Source organism: Tasmannia lanceolata, unplaced genomic scaffold, assembly GCF_043159265.1.
Source record: "Tasmannia lanceolata isolate RefF3 unplaced genomic scaffold, GAP_Taslan_0.1 ptg000003l, whole genome shotgun sequence".
In the NCBI taxonomy this organism is placed as follows: Eukaryota; Viridiplantae; Streptophyta; class Magnoliopsida; order Canellales; family Winteraceae; genus Tasmannia; species Tasmannia lanceolata.
Genome location: NW_027518680.1, coordinates 30300585 through 30314115, shown reverse-complemented (window position 1 = coordinate 30314115; position 13531 = coordinate 30300585). Strand labels below are relative to the sequence as shown.

The 13531-nt window shown below is 48.1% G+C and overlaps 19 non-coding genes across 19 annotated transcripts; all 19 read right to left on the bottom strand.

Moving 5' to 3' along the window:
• Positions 1-471: 471 nt before the first annotated feature.
• On the bottom strand, positions 472-590 carry LOC143871361 (5S ribosomal RNA). Its single transcript, XR_013246131.1, has one exon. It is a non-coding gene; the product is annotated as a 5S ribosomal RNA (ribosomal RNA).
• A 597-nt stretch (positions 591-1187) lies between these two features.
• Positions 1188-1306, bottom strand: LOC143871360 (5S ribosomal RNA). Its single transcript, XR_013246130.1, has one exon. It is a non-coding gene; the product is annotated as a 5S ribosomal RNA (ribosomal RNA).
• A 596-nt stretch (positions 1307-1902) lies between these two features.
• LOC143871359 (5S ribosomal RNA) lies at positions 1903-2021 on the bottom strand. Its single transcript, XR_013246129.1, has one exon. It is a non-coding gene; the product is annotated as a 5S ribosomal RNA (ribosomal RNA).
• A 597-nt stretch (positions 2022-2618) lies between these two features.
• Positions 2619-2737, bottom strand: LOC143871358 (5S ribosomal RNA). The gene has a single exon (XR_013246128.1). It is a non-coding gene; the product is annotated as a 5S ribosomal RNA (ribosomal RNA).
• Positions 2738-3334: 597 nt separating this feature from the next.
• LOC143871357 (5S ribosomal RNA) lies at positions 3335-3453 on the bottom strand. Its single transcript, XR_013246127.1, has one exon. It is a non-coding gene; the product is annotated as a 5S ribosomal RNA (ribosomal RNA).
• Positions 3454-4050: 597 nt separating this feature from the next.
• On the bottom strand, positions 4051-4169 carry LOC143871356 (5S ribosomal RNA). The gene has a single exon (XR_013246126.1). It is a non-coding gene; the product is annotated as a 5S ribosomal RNA (ribosomal RNA).
• A 597-nt stretch (positions 4170-4766) lies between these two features.
• Positions 4767-4885, bottom strand: LOC143871355 (5S ribosomal RNA). The gene has a single exon (XR_013246125.1). It is a non-coding gene; the product is annotated as a 5S ribosomal RNA (ribosomal RNA).
• A 597-nt stretch (positions 4886-5482) lies between these two features.
• Positions 5483-5601, bottom strand: LOC143871354 (5S ribosomal RNA). Its single transcript, XR_013246124.1, has one exon. It is a non-coding gene; the product is annotated as a 5S ribosomal RNA (ribosomal RNA).
• A 596-nt stretch (positions 5602-6197) lies between these two features.
• On the bottom strand, positions 6198-6316 carry LOC143871353 (5S ribosomal RNA). Its single transcript, XR_013246123.1, has one exon. It is a non-coding gene; the product is annotated as a 5S ribosomal RNA (ribosomal RNA).
• A 597-nt stretch (positions 6317-6913) lies between these two features.
• On the bottom strand, positions 6914-7032 carry LOC143871351 (5S ribosomal RNA). Its single transcript, XR_013246121.1, has one exon. It is a non-coding gene; the product is annotated as a 5S ribosomal RNA (ribosomal RNA).
• Positions 7033-7628: 596 nt separating this feature from the next.
• LOC143871350 (5S ribosomal RNA) lies at positions 7629-7747 on the bottom strand. The gene has a single exon (XR_013246120.1). It is a non-coding gene; the product is annotated as a 5S ribosomal RNA (ribosomal RNA).
• Positions 7748-8344: 597 nt separating this feature from the next.
• On the bottom strand, positions 8345-8463 carry LOC143871349 (5S ribosomal RNA). Its single transcript, XR_013246119.1, has one exon. It is a non-coding gene; the product is annotated as a 5S ribosomal RNA (ribosomal RNA).
• Positions 8464-9060: 597 nt separating this feature from the next.
• On the bottom strand, positions 9061-9179 carry LOC143871348 (5S ribosomal RNA). Its single transcript, XR_013246118.1, has one exon. It is a non-coding gene; the product is annotated as a 5S ribosomal RNA (ribosomal RNA).
• A 597-nt stretch (positions 9180-9776) lies between these two features.
• Positions 9777-9895, bottom strand: LOC143873653 (5S ribosomal RNA). Its single transcript, XR_013248356.1, has one exon. It is a non-coding gene; the product is annotated as a 5S ribosomal RNA (ribosomal RNA).
• A 597-nt stretch (positions 9896-10492) lies between these two features.
• On the bottom strand, positions 10493-10611 carry LOC143871347 (5S ribosomal RNA). The gene has a single exon (XR_013246117.1). It is a non-coding gene; the product is annotated as a 5S ribosomal RNA (ribosomal RNA).
• A 540-nt stretch (positions 10612-11151) lies between these two features.
• On the bottom strand, positions 11152-11270 carry LOC143871344 (5S ribosomal RNA). The gene has a single exon (XR_013246115.1). It is a non-coding gene; the product is annotated as a 5S ribosomal RNA (ribosomal RNA).
• Positions 11271-11867: 597 nt separating this feature from the next.
• LOC143871343 (5S ribosomal RNA) lies at positions 11868-11986 on the bottom strand. The gene has a single exon (XR_013246114.1). It is a non-coding gene; the product is annotated as a 5S ribosomal RNA (ribosomal RNA).
• A 597-nt stretch (positions 11987-12583) lies between these two features.
• Positions 12584-12702, bottom strand: LOC143871342 (5S ribosomal RNA). Its single transcript, XR_013246113.1, has one exon. It is a non-coding gene; the product is annotated as a 5S ribosomal RNA (ribosomal RNA).
• A 596-nt stretch (positions 12703-13298) lies between these two features.
• On the bottom strand, positions 13299-13417 carry LOC143871341 (5S ribosomal RNA). Its single transcript, XR_013246112.1, has one exon. It is a non-coding gene; the product is annotated as a 5S ribosomal RNA (ribosomal RNA).
• Between the last annotated feature and the right edge of the window lie 114 nt (positions 13418-13531).

Below are 13531 nucleotides of genomic sequence, written 5' to 3'. Positions count from 1 at the left end.
AAGCCGGATGACAGCCAGGGCTGTCATCGCGCGATGAATCTTCCCGAGTACCCCCGAATCAATATAAGAATCGCCACGATCTGACGGGCGGATCAAAAGTTATCGTCGGAACGATATTTGTGCACCAAGGGTAGCTCACGGCCAGTAAACATCTTCCGACCGGATTCATGACTCGCATCCACTAGTACACTCATCCGCTATAGCCTGTACGTCACTGAATCTAAACAAACCCCCGCTATAATTTGACCGCAAATGAAATGTCAGAACGAATTCCGTTTATCGAATCAAACGACACTATCACCCCGCCATAATAAAGACCGGACGTCTTTGAATTCACCATCCGGAAGAAAATAAAAAGATCCGAACCGAAACGTAGGAGGCGTCGCACTAAACGTGCGTTTCAGTTCGCATCGATGTTCCAGAACCGAAAGATTGTTCGAAAAAAGTGGTAGATAGCCGAAAAAAGTGACAGGGGTGCAACACGAGGACTTCCCAGGAGGTCACCCATCCTAGTACTACTCTCGCCCAAGCACGCTTAACTTCGGAGTTCTGATGGGATCCAGTGCATTTGTGCTGGTATGATCGCACCCAGCATGCCTTTCCATTGTCAAAGTAATAAAGAGTTTCCACTCGCATTGTCGTACGAAGTCCGTTTAAATGAAAGTGCGAAAAAATCCTGCTAGATGACACCGGATGGACGATCCGAGCATGTCGGGAAGCCGGATGACCGCCAGGGCTGTCATCGCGCGATTAATCTTCCCGAGTACCCCCGAATCAATATAAGAATCGCTACGATCTGACGGGCGGATCAAAAGTTATCGTCGGAACGATATTTGTGCACCAAGGGTAGCTCACGGCCAGTAAACACCTTCCGACCGGATTCATGACTCGCATCCACTAGTACACTCATCCGCTATAGCCTGTACGTCACTGAATCTAAACAAACCCCCGCTATAATTTGACTGCAAATGAAATGTCAGAACGAATTCCGTTTATCGAATCAAACGACACTATCACCCCGCCATAATAAAGACCGGACGTCTTTGAATTCACCATCCGGAAGAAAATAAAAAGATCCGAACCGAAACGTAGGAGGCGACGCACTAAACGTGCGTTTCAGTTCGCATCGATGTTCCAGAACCGAAAGATTGTTCGAAAAAAGTGGTAGATAGCCGAAAAAAGTGACAGGGGTGCAACACGAGGACTTCCCAGGAGGTCACCCATCCTAGTACTACTCTCGCCCAAGCACGCTTAACTTCGGAGTTCTGATGGGATCCAGTGCATTTGTGCTGGTATGATCGCACCCAGCATGCCACTCCATTGTCAAAGTAATAAAGAGTTTCCACTCGCATTGTCGTACGAAGTCCGTTTAAATGAAAGTGCGAAAAAATCCTGCTAGATGACACCGGATGGACGATCCGAGCATGTCGGGAAGCCGGATGACCGCCAGGGCTGTCATCGCGCGATTAATCTTCCCGAGTACCCCCGAATCAATATAAGAATCGCCACGATCTGACGGGCGGATCAAAAGTTATCGTCGGAACGATATTTGTGCACCAAGGGTAGCTCACGGCCAGTAAACACCTTCCGACCGGATTCATGACTCGCATCCACTAGTACACTCATCCGCTATAGCCTGTACGTCAGTGAATCTAAACAAACCCCCGCTATAATTTGACTGCAAATGAAATGTCAGAACGAATTCCGTTTATCGAATCAAACGACACTATCACCCCGCCATAATAAAGACCGGACGTCTTTGAATTCACCATCCGGAAGAAAATAAAAAGATCCGAACCGAAACGTAGGAGGCGACGCACTAAACGTGCGTTTCAGTTCGCATCGATGTTCCAGAACCGAAAGATTGTTCGAAAAAGTGGTAGATAGCCGAAAAAAGTGACAGGGGTGCAACACGAGGACTTCCCAGGAGGTCACCCATCCTAGTACTACTCTCGCCCAAGCACGCTTAACTTCGGAGTTCTGATGGGATCCAGTGCATTTGTGCTGGTATGATCGCACCCAGCATGCCTCTCCATTGTCAAAGTAATAAAGAGTTTCCACTCGCATTGTCGTACGAAGTCCGTTTAAATGAAAGTGCGAAAAAATCCTGCTAGATGACACCGGATGGACGATCCGAGCATGTCGGGAAGCCGGATGACTGCCATGGCTGTCATCGCGCGATGGATCTTCCCGAGTACCCCCGAATCAATATAAGAATCGCCACGATCTGACGGGCGGATCAAAAGTTATCGTCGGAACGATATTTGTGCACCAAGGGTAGCTCACGGCCAGTAAACACCTTCCGACCGGATTCATGACTCGCATCCACTAGTACACTCATCCGCTATAGCCTGTACGTCACTGAATCTAAACAAACCCCCGCTATAATTTGACCGCAAATGAAATGTCAGAACGAATTCCGTTTATCGAATCAAACGACACTATCACCTCGCCATAATAAAGACCGGACGTCTTTGAATTCACCATCCGGAAGAAAATAAAAAGATCCGAACCGAAACGTAGGAGGCGACGCACTAAACGTGCGTTTCAGTTCGCATCGATGTTCCAGAACCGAAAGATTGTTCGAAAAAAGTGGTAGATAGCCGAAAAAAGTGACAGGGGTGCAACACGAGGACTTCCCAGGAGGTCACCCATCCTAGTACTACTCTCGCCCAAGCACGCTTAACTTCGGAGTTCTGATGGGATCCAGTGCATTTGTGCTGGTATGATCGCACCCAGCATGCCTCTCCATTGTCAAAGTAATAAAGCGTTTCCACTCGCATTGTCGTACGAAGTCCGTTTAAATGAAAGTGCGAAAAAATCCTGCTAGATGACACCGGATGGACGATCCGAGCATGTCTGGAAGCCGGATGACCGCCAGGGCTGTCATCGCGCGATGAATCTTCCCGAGTACCCCCGAATCAATATAAGAATCGCCACGATCTGACGGGCGGATCAAAAGTTATCGTCGGAACGATATTTGTGCACCAAGGGTAGCTCACGGCCAGTAAACATCTTCCGACCGGATTCATGACTCGCATCCACTAGTACACTCATCCGCTATAGCCTGTACGTCACTGAATCTAAACAAACCCCCGCTATAATTTGACCGCAAATGAAATGTCAGAACGAATTCCGTTTATCGAATCAAACGACACTATCACCCCGCCATAATAAAGACCGGACGTCTTTGAATTCACCATCCGGAAGAAAATAAAAAGATCCGAACCGAAACGTAGGAGGCGTCGCACTAAACGTGCGTTTCAGTTCGCATCGATGTTCCAGAACCGAAAGATTGTTCGAAAAAAGTGGTAGATAGCCGAAAAAAGTGACAGGGGTGCAACACGAGGACTTCCCAGGAGGTCACCCATCCTAGTACTACTCTCGCCCAAGCACGCTTAACTTCGGAGTTCTGATGGGATCCAGTGCATTTGTGCTGGTATGATCGCACCCAGCATGCCTTTCCATTGTCAAAGTAATAAAGAGTTTCCACTCGCATTGTCGTACGAAGTCCGTTTAAATGAAAGTGCGAAAAAATCCTGCTAGATGACACCGGATGGACGATCCGAGCATGTCGGGAAGCCGGATGACCGCCAGGGCTGTCATCGCGCGATTAATCTTCCCGAGTACCCCCGAATCAATATAAGAATCGCTACGATCTGACGGGCGGATCAAAAGTTATCGTCGGAACGATATTTGTGCACCAAGGGTAGCTCACGGCCAGTAAACACCTTCCGACCGGATTCATGACTCGCATCCACTAGTACACTCATCCGCTATAGCCTGTACGTCACTGAATCTAAACAAACCCCCGCTATAATTTGACTGCAAATGAAATGTCAGAACGAATTCCGTTTATCGAATCAAACGACACTATCACCCCGCCATAATAAAGACCGGACGTCTTTGAATTCACCATCCGGAAGAAAATAAAAAGATCCGAACCGAAACGTAGGAGGCGACGCACTAAACGTGCGTTTCAGTTCGCATCGATGTTCCAGAACCGAAAGATTGTTCGAAAAAAGTGGTAGATAGCCGAAAAAAGTGACAGGGGTGCAACACGAGGACTTCCCAGGAGGTCACCCATCCTAGTACTACTCTCGCCCAAGCACGCTTAACTTCGGAGTTCTGATGGGATCCAGTGCATTTGTGCTGGTATGATCGCACCCAGCATGCCACTCCATTGTCAAAGTAATAAAGAGTTTCCACTCGCATTGTCGTACGAAGTCCGTTTAAATGAAAGTGTGAAAAAATCCTGCTAGATGACACCGGATGGACGATCCGAGCATGTCGGGAAGCCGGATGACCGCCACGGCTGTCATCGCGCGATGGATCTTCCCGAGTACCCCCGAATCAATATAAGAATCACGACGATCTGACGGGCGGATCAAAAGTTATCGTCGGAACGATATTTGTGCACCAAGGGTAGCTCACGGCCAGTAAACACCTTCCGACCGGATTCATGACTCGCATCCACTAGTACACTCATCCGCTATAGCCTGTACGTCACTGAATCTAAACAAACCCCCGCTATAATTTGACTGCAAATGAAATGTCAGAACGAATTCCGTTTATCGAATCAAACGACACTATCACCCCGCCATAATAAAGACCGGACGTCTTTGAATTCACCATCCGGAAGAAAATAAAAAGATCCGAACCGAAACGTAGGAGGCGACGCACTAAACGTGCGTTTCAGTTCGCATCGATGTTCCAGAACCGAAAGATTGTTCGAAAAAAGTGGTAGATAGCCGAAAAAAGTGACAGGGGTGCAACACGAGGACTTCCCAGGAGGTCACCCATCCTAGTACTACTCTCGCCCAAGCACGCTTAACTTCGGAGTTCTGATGGGATCCAGTGCATTTGTGCTGGTATGATCGCACCCAGCATGCCTCTCCATTGTCAAAGTAATAAAGAGTTTCCACTCGCATTGTCGTACGAAGTCCGTTTAAATGAAAGTGCGAAAAAATCCTGCTAGATGACACCGGATGGACGATCCGAGCATGTCGGGAAGCCGGATGACCGCCAGGGCTGTCATCGCGCGATGAATCTTCCCGAGTACCCCCGAATCAATATAAGAACCGCCACGATCTGACGGGCGGATCAAAAGTTATCGTCGGAACGATATTTGTGCACCAAGGGTAGCTCACGGCCAGTAAACACCTTCCGACCGGATTCATGACTCGCATCCACTAGTACACTCATCCGCTATAGCCTGTACGTCACTGAATCTAAACAAACCCCCGCTATAATTTGACCGCAAATGAAATGTCAGAACGAATTCCGTTTATCGAATCAAACGACACTATCACCCCGCCATAATAAAGACCGGACGTGTTTGAATTCACCATCCGGAAGAAAATAAAAAGATCCGAACCGAAACGTAGGAGGCGACGCACTAAACGTGCGTTTCAGTTCGCATCGATGTTCCAGAACCGAAAGATTGTTCGAAAAAAGTGGTAGATAGCCGAAAAAAGTGACAGGGGTGCAACACGAGGACTTCCCAGGAGGTCACCCATCCTAGTACTACTCTCGCCCAAGCACGCTTAACTTCGGAGTTCTGATGGGATCCAGTGCATTTGTGCTGGTATGATCGCACCCAGCATGCCACTCCATTGTCAAAGTAATAAAGAGTTTCCACTCGCATTGTCGTACGAAGTCCGTTTAAATGAAAGTGCGAAAAAATCCTGCTAGATGACACCGGATGGACGATCCGAGCATGTCGGGAAGCCGGATGACCGCCAGGGCTGTCATCGCGCGATGGATCTTCCCGAGTACCCCCGAATCAATATAAGAATCACGACGATCTGACGGGCGGATCAAAAGTTATCGTCGGAACGATATTTGTGCACCAAGGGTAGCTCACGGCCAGTAAACACCTTCCGACCGGATTCATGACTCGCATCCACTAGTACACTCATCCGCTATAGCCTGTACGTCACTGAATCTAAACAAACCCCGCTATAATTTGACTGCAAATGAAATGTCAGAACGAATTCCGTTTATCGAATCAAACGACACTATCACCCCGCCATAATAAAGACCGGACGTCTTTGAATTCACCATCCGGAAGAAAATAAAAAGATCCGAACCGAAACGTAGGAGGCGACGCACTAAACGTGCGTTTCAGTTCGCATCGATGTTCCAGAACCGAAAGATTGTTCGAAAAAAGTGGTAGATTGCCGAAAAAAGTGACAGGGGTGCAACACGAGGACTTCCCAGGAGGTCACCCATCCTAGTACTACTCTCGCCCAAGCACGCTTAACTTCGGAGTTCTGATGGGATCCAGTGCATTTGTGCTGGTATGATCGCACCCAGCATGCCTCTCCATTGTCAAAGTAATAAAGAGTTTCCACTCGCATTGTCGTACGAAGTCCGTTTAAATGAAAGTGCGAAAAAATCCTGTTAGATGACACCGGATGGACGATCCGAGCATGTCGGGAAGCCGGATGACCGCCAAGGCTGTCATCGCGCGATTAATCTTCCCGAGTACCCCCGAATCAATATAAGAATCGCTACGATCTGACGGGCGGATCAAAAGTTATCGTCGGAACGATATTTGTGCACCAAGGGTAGCTCACGGCCAGTAAACACCTTCCGACCGGATTCATGACTCGCATCCACTAGTACACTCATCCGCTATAGCCTGTACGTCACTGAATCTAAACAAACCCCCGCTATAATTTGACCGCAAATGAAATGTCAGAACGAATTCCGTTTATCGAATCAAACGACACTATCACCCCGCCATAATAAAGACCGGACGTGTTTGAATTCACCATCCGGAAGAAAATAAAAAGATCCGAACCGAAACGTAGGAGGCGACGCACTAAACGTGCGTTTCAGTTCGCATCGATGTTCCAGAACCGAAAGATTGTTCGAAAAAAGTGGTAGATAGCCGAAAAAAGTGACAGGGGTGCAACACGAGGACTTCCCAGGAGGTCACCCATCCTAGTACTACTCTCGCCCAAGCACGCTTAACTTCGGAGTTCTGATGGGATCCAGTGCATTTGTGCTGGTATGATCGCACCCAGCATGCCACTCCATTGTCAAAGTAATAAAGAGTTTCCACTCGCATTGTCGTACGAAGTCCGTTTAAATGAAAGTGCGAAAAAATCCTGCTAGATGACACCGGATGGACGATCCGAGAATGTCGGGAAGCCGGATGACCGCCAGGGCTATCATCGCGCGATGGATCTTCCCGAGTACCCCCGAATCAATATAAGAATCACGACGATCTGACGGGCGGATCAAAAGTTATCGTCGGAACGATATTTGTGCACCAAGGGTAGCTCACGGCCAGTAAACACCTTCCGACCGGATTCATGACTCGCATCCACTAGTACACTCATCCGCTATAGCCTGTACGTCACTGAATCTAAACAAACCCCGCTATAATTTGACTGCAAATGAAATGTCAGAACGAATTCCGTTTATCGAATCAAACGACACTATCACCCCGCCATAATAAAGACCGGACGTCTTTGAATTCACCATCCGGAAGAAAATAAAAAGATCCGAACCGAAACGTAGGAGGCGACGCACTAAACGTGCGTTTCAGTTCGCATCGATGTTCCAGAACCGAAAGATTGTTCGAAAAAAGTGGTAGATTGCCGAAAAAAGTGACAGGGGTGCAACACGAGGACTTCCCAGGAGGTCACCCATCCTAGTACTACTCTCGCCCAAGCACGCTTAACTTCGGAGTTCTGATGGGATCCAGTGCATTTGTGCTGGTATGATCGCACCCAGCATGCCTCTCCATTGTCAAAGTAATAAAGAGTTTCCACTCGCATTGTCGTACGAAGTCCGTTTAAATGAAAGTGCGAAAAAATCCTGCTAGATGACACCGGATGGACGATCCGAGCATGTCGGGAAGCCGGATGACCGCCAGGGCTGTCATCGCGCGATTAATCTTCCCGAGTACCCCCGAATCAATATAAGAATCGCTACGATCTGACGGGCGGATCAAAAGTTATCGTCGGAACGATATTTGTGCACCAAGGGTAGCTCACGGCCAGTAAACACCTTCCGACCGGATTCATGACTCGCATCCACTAGTACACTCATCCGCTATAGCCTGTACGTCACTGAATCTAAACAAACCCCCGCTATAATTTGACCGCAAATGAAATGTCAGAACGAATTCCGTTTATCGAATCAAACGACATTATCAGCCCGCCATAATAAAGACCGGACGTCTTTGAATTCACCATCCGGAAGAAAATAAAAAGATCCGAACCGAAACGTATGAGGCGACGCACTAAACGTGCGTTTCAGTTCGCATCGATGTTCCAGAACCGAAAGATTGTTCGAAAAAAGTGGTAGATAGCCGAAAAAAGTGACAGGGGTGCAACACGAGGACTTCCCAGGAGGTCACCCATCCTAGTACTACTCTCGCCCAAGCACGCTTAACTTCGGAGTTCTGATGGGATCCAGTGCATTTGTGCTGGTATGATCGCACCCAGCATGCCTTTCCATTGTCAAAGTAATAAAGAGTTTCCACTCGCATTGTCGTACGAAGTCCGTTTAAATGAAAGTGCGAAAAAATCCTGCTAGATGACACCGGATGGACGATCCGAGCATGTCGGGAAGCCGGATGACCGCCAGGGCTGTCATCGCGCGATTAATCTTCCCGAGTACCCCCGAATCAATATAAGAATTGCTACGATCTGACGGGCGGATCAAAAGTTATCGTCGGAACGATATTTGTGCACCAAGGGTAGCTCACGGCCAGTAAACACCTTCCGACCGGATTCATGACTCGCATCCACTAGTACACTCATCCGCTATAGCCTGTACGTCACTGAATCTAAACAAACCCCCGCTATAATTTGACTGCAAATGAAATGTCAGAACGAATTCCGTTTATCGAATCAAACGACACTATCACCCCGCCATAATAAAGACCGGACGTCTTTGAATTCACCATCCGGAAGAAAATAAAAAGATCCGAACCGAAACGTAGGAGGCGACGCACTAAACGTGCGTTTCAGTTCGCATTGATGTTCCAGAACCGAAAGATTGTTCGAAAAAAGTGGTAGATAGCCGAAAAAAGTGACAGGGGTGCAACACGAGGACTTCCCAGGAGGTCACCCATCCTAGTACTACTCTCGCCCAAGCACGCTTAACTTCGGAGTTCTGATGGGATCCAGTGCATTTGTGCTGGTATGATCGCACCCAGCATGCCACTCCATTGTCAAAGTAATAAAGAGTTTCCACTCGCATTGTCGTACGAAGTCCGTTTAAATGAAAGTGTGAAAAAATCCTGCTAGATGACACCGGATGGACGATCCGAGCATGTCGGGAAGCCGGATGACCGCCAGGGCTGTCATCGCGCGATGGATCTTCCCGAGTACCCCCGAATCAATATAAGAATCACGACGATCTGACGGGCGGATCAAAAGTTATCGTCGGAACGATATTTGTGCACCAAGGGTAGCTCACGGCCAGTAAACACCTTCCGACCGGATTCATGACTCGCATCCACTAGTACACTCATCCGCTATAGCCTGTACGTCACTGAATCTAAACAAACCCCCGCTATAATTTGACTGCAAATGAAATGTCAGAACGAATTCCGTTTATCGAATCAAACGACACTATCACCCCGCCATAATAAAGACCGGACGTCTTTGAATTCACCATCCGGAAGAAAATAAAAAGATCCGAACCGAAACGTAGGAGGCGACGCACTAAACGTGCGTTTCAGTTCGCATCGATGTTCCAGAACCGAAAGATTGTTCGAAAAAAGTGGTAGATAGCCGAAAAAAGTGACAGGGGTGCAACACGAGGACTTCCCAGGAGGTCACCCATCCTAGTACTACTCTTGCCCAAGCACGCTTAACTTCGGAGTTCTGATGGGATCCAGTGCATTTGTGCTGGTATGATCGCACCCAGCATGCCTCTCCATTGTCAAAGTAATAAAGAGTTTCCACTCGCATTGTCGTACGAAGTCCGTTTAAATGAAAGTGCGAAAAAATCCTGCTAGATGACACCGGATGGACGATCCGAGCATGTCGGGAAGCCGGATGACCGCTAGGGCTGTCATCGCGCGATTAATCTTCCCGAGTACCCCCGAATCAATATAAGAATCGCTACGATCTGACGGGCGGATCAAAAGTTATCGTCGGAACGATATTTGTGCACCAAGGGTAGCTCACGGCCAGTAAACACCTTCCGACCGGATTCATGACTCGCATCCACTAGTACACTCATCCGCTATAGCCTGTACGTCACTGAATCTAAACAAACCCCCGCTATAATTTGACCGCAAATGAAATGTCAGAACGAATTCCGTTTATCGAATCAAACGACATTATCAGCCCGCCATAATAAAGACCGGACGTCTTTGAATTCACCATCCGGAAGAAAATAAAAAGATCCGAACCGAAACGTATGAGGCGACGCACTAAACGTGCGTTTCAGTTCGCATCGATGTTCTAGAACCGAAAGATTGTTCGAAAAAAGTGGTAGATAGCCGAAAAAAGTGACAGGGGTGCAACACGAGGACTTCCCAGGAGGTCACCCATCCTAGTACTACTCTCGCCCAAGCACGCTTAACTTCGGAGTTCTGATGGGATCCAGTGCATTTGTGCTGGTATGATCGCACCCAGCATGCCACTCCATTGTCAAAGTAATAAAGAGTTTCCACTCGCATTGTCGTACGAAGTCCGTTTAAATGAAAGTGCGAAAAAATCCTGCTAGATGACACCGGATGGACGATCCGAGCATGTCGGGAAGCCGGATGACCGCCAGGGCTGTCATCGCGCGATGGATCTTCCCGAGTACCCACGAATCAATATAAGAATCACGACGATCTGACGGGCGGATCAAAAGTTATCGTCGGAACGATATTTGTGCACCAAGGGTAGCTCACGGCCAGTAAACACCTTCCGACCGGATTCATGACTCGCATCCACTAGTACACTCATCCGCTATAGCCTGTACGTCACTGAATCTAAACAAACCCCCGCTATAATTTGACTGCAAATGAAATGTCAGAACGAATTCCGTTTATCGAATCAAACGACACTATCACCCCGCCATAATAAAGACCGGACGTCTTTGAATTCACCATCCGGAAGAAAATAAAAAGATCCGAACCGAAACGTAGGAGGCGACGCACTAAACGTGCGTTTCAGTTCGCATCGAGGGGTGCAACACGAGGACTTCCCAGGAGGTCACCCATCCTAGTACTACTCTCGCCCAAGCACGCTTAACTTCGGAGTTCTGATGGGATCCAGTGCATTTGTGCTGGTATGATCGCACCCAGCATGCCTCTCCATTGTCAAAGTAATAAAGAGTTTCCACTCGCATTGTCGTACGAAGTCCGTTTAAATGAAAGTGCGAAAAAATCCTGCTAGATGACACCGGATGGACGATCCGAGCATGTCGGGAAGCCGGATGACCGCCAGGGCTGTCATCGCGCGATTAATCTTCCCGAGTACCCCCGAATCAATAGAAGAATCGCTACGATCTGACGGGCGGATCAAAAGTTATCGTCGGAACGATATTTGTGCACCAAGGGTAGCTCACGGCCAGTAAACACCTTCCGACCGGATTCATGACTCGCATCCACTAGTACACTCATCCGCTATAGCCTGTACGTCACTGAATCTAAACAAACCCCCGCTATAATTTGACCGCAAATGAAATGTCAGAACGAATTCCGTTTATCGAATCAAACGACACTATCACCCCGCCATAATAAAGACCGGACGTCTTTGAATTCACCATCCGGAAGAAAATAAAAAGATCCGAACCGAAACGTAGGAGGCGACGCACTAAACGTGCGTTTCAGTTCGCATCGATGTTCCAGAACCGAAAGATTGTTCGAAAAAAGTGGTAGATAGCCGAAAAAAGTGACAGGGGTGCAACACGAGGACTTCCCAGGAGGTCACCCATCCTAGTACTACTCTCGCCCAAGCACGCTTAACTTCGGAGTTCTGATGGGATCCAGTGCATTTGTGCTGGTATGATCGCACCCAGCATGCCTCTCCATTGTCAAAGTAATAAAGAGTTTCCACTCGCATTGTCGTACGAAGTCCGTTTAAATGAAAGTGCGAAAAAATCCTGCTAGATGACACCGGATGGACGATCCGAGCATGTCGGGAAGCCGGATGACCGCCAGGGCTGTCATCGCGCGATGAATCTTCCCGAGTACCCCCGAATCAATATAAGAACCGCCACGATCTGACGGGCGGATCAAAAGTTATCGTCGGAACGATATTTGTGCACCAAGGGTAGCTCACGGCCAGTAAACACCTTCCGACCGGATTCATGACTCGCATCCACTAGTACACTCATCCGCTATAGCCTGTACGTCACTGAATCTAAACAAACCCCCGCTATAATTTGACCGCAAATGAAATGTCAGAACGAATTCCGTTTATCAAATCAAACGACACTATCACCCCGCCATAATAAAGACCGGACGTCTTTGAATTCACCATCCGGAAGAAAATAAAAAGATCCGAACCGAAACGTAGGAGGCGACGCACTAAACGTGCGTTTCAGTTCGCATCGATGTTCCAGAACCGAAAGATTGTTCGAAAAAAGTGGTAGATAGCCGAAAAAAGTGACAGGGGTGCAACACGAGGACTTCCCAGGAGGTCACCCATCCTAGTACTACTCTCGCCCAAGCACGCTTAACTTCGGAGTTCTGATGGGATCCAGTGCATTTGTGCTGGTATGATCGCACCCAGCATGCCACTCCATTGTCAAAGTAATAAAGAGTTTCCACTCGCATTGTCGTACGAAGTCCGTTTAAATGAAAGTGCGAAAAAATCCTGCTAGATGACACCGGATGGACGATCCGAGCATGTCGGGAAGCCGGATGACCGCCAGGGCTGTCATCGCGCGATGGATCTTCCCGAGTACCCCCGAATCAATATAAGAATCACGACGATCTGACGGGCGGATCAAAAGTTATCGTCGGAACGATATTTGTGCACCAAGGGTAGCTCACGGCCAGTAAACACCTTCCGACCGGATTCATGACTCGCATCCACTAGTACACTCATCCGCTATAGCCTGTACGTCACTGAATCTAAACAAACCCCGCTATAATTTGACTGCAAATGAAATGTCAGAACGAATTCCGTTTATCGAATCAAACGACACTATCACCCCGCCATAATAAAGACCGGACGTCTTTGAATTCACCATCCGGAAGAAAATAAAAAGATCCGAACCGAAACGTAGGAGGCGACGCACTAAACGTGCGTTTCAGTTCGCATCGATGTTCCAGAACCGAAAGATTGTTCGAAAAAAGTGGTAGATTGCCGAAAAAAGTGACAGGGGTGCAACACGAGGACTTCCCAGGAGGTCACCCATCCTAGTACTACTCTCGCCCAAGCACGCTTAACTTCGGAGTTCTGATGGGATCCAGTGCATTTGTGCTGGTATGATCGCACCCAGCATGCCTCTCCATTGTCAAAGTAATAAAGAGTTTCCACTCGCATTGTCGTACGAAGTCCGTTTAAATGAAAGTGCGAAAAAATCCTGCTAGATGACACCGGATGGACGATCC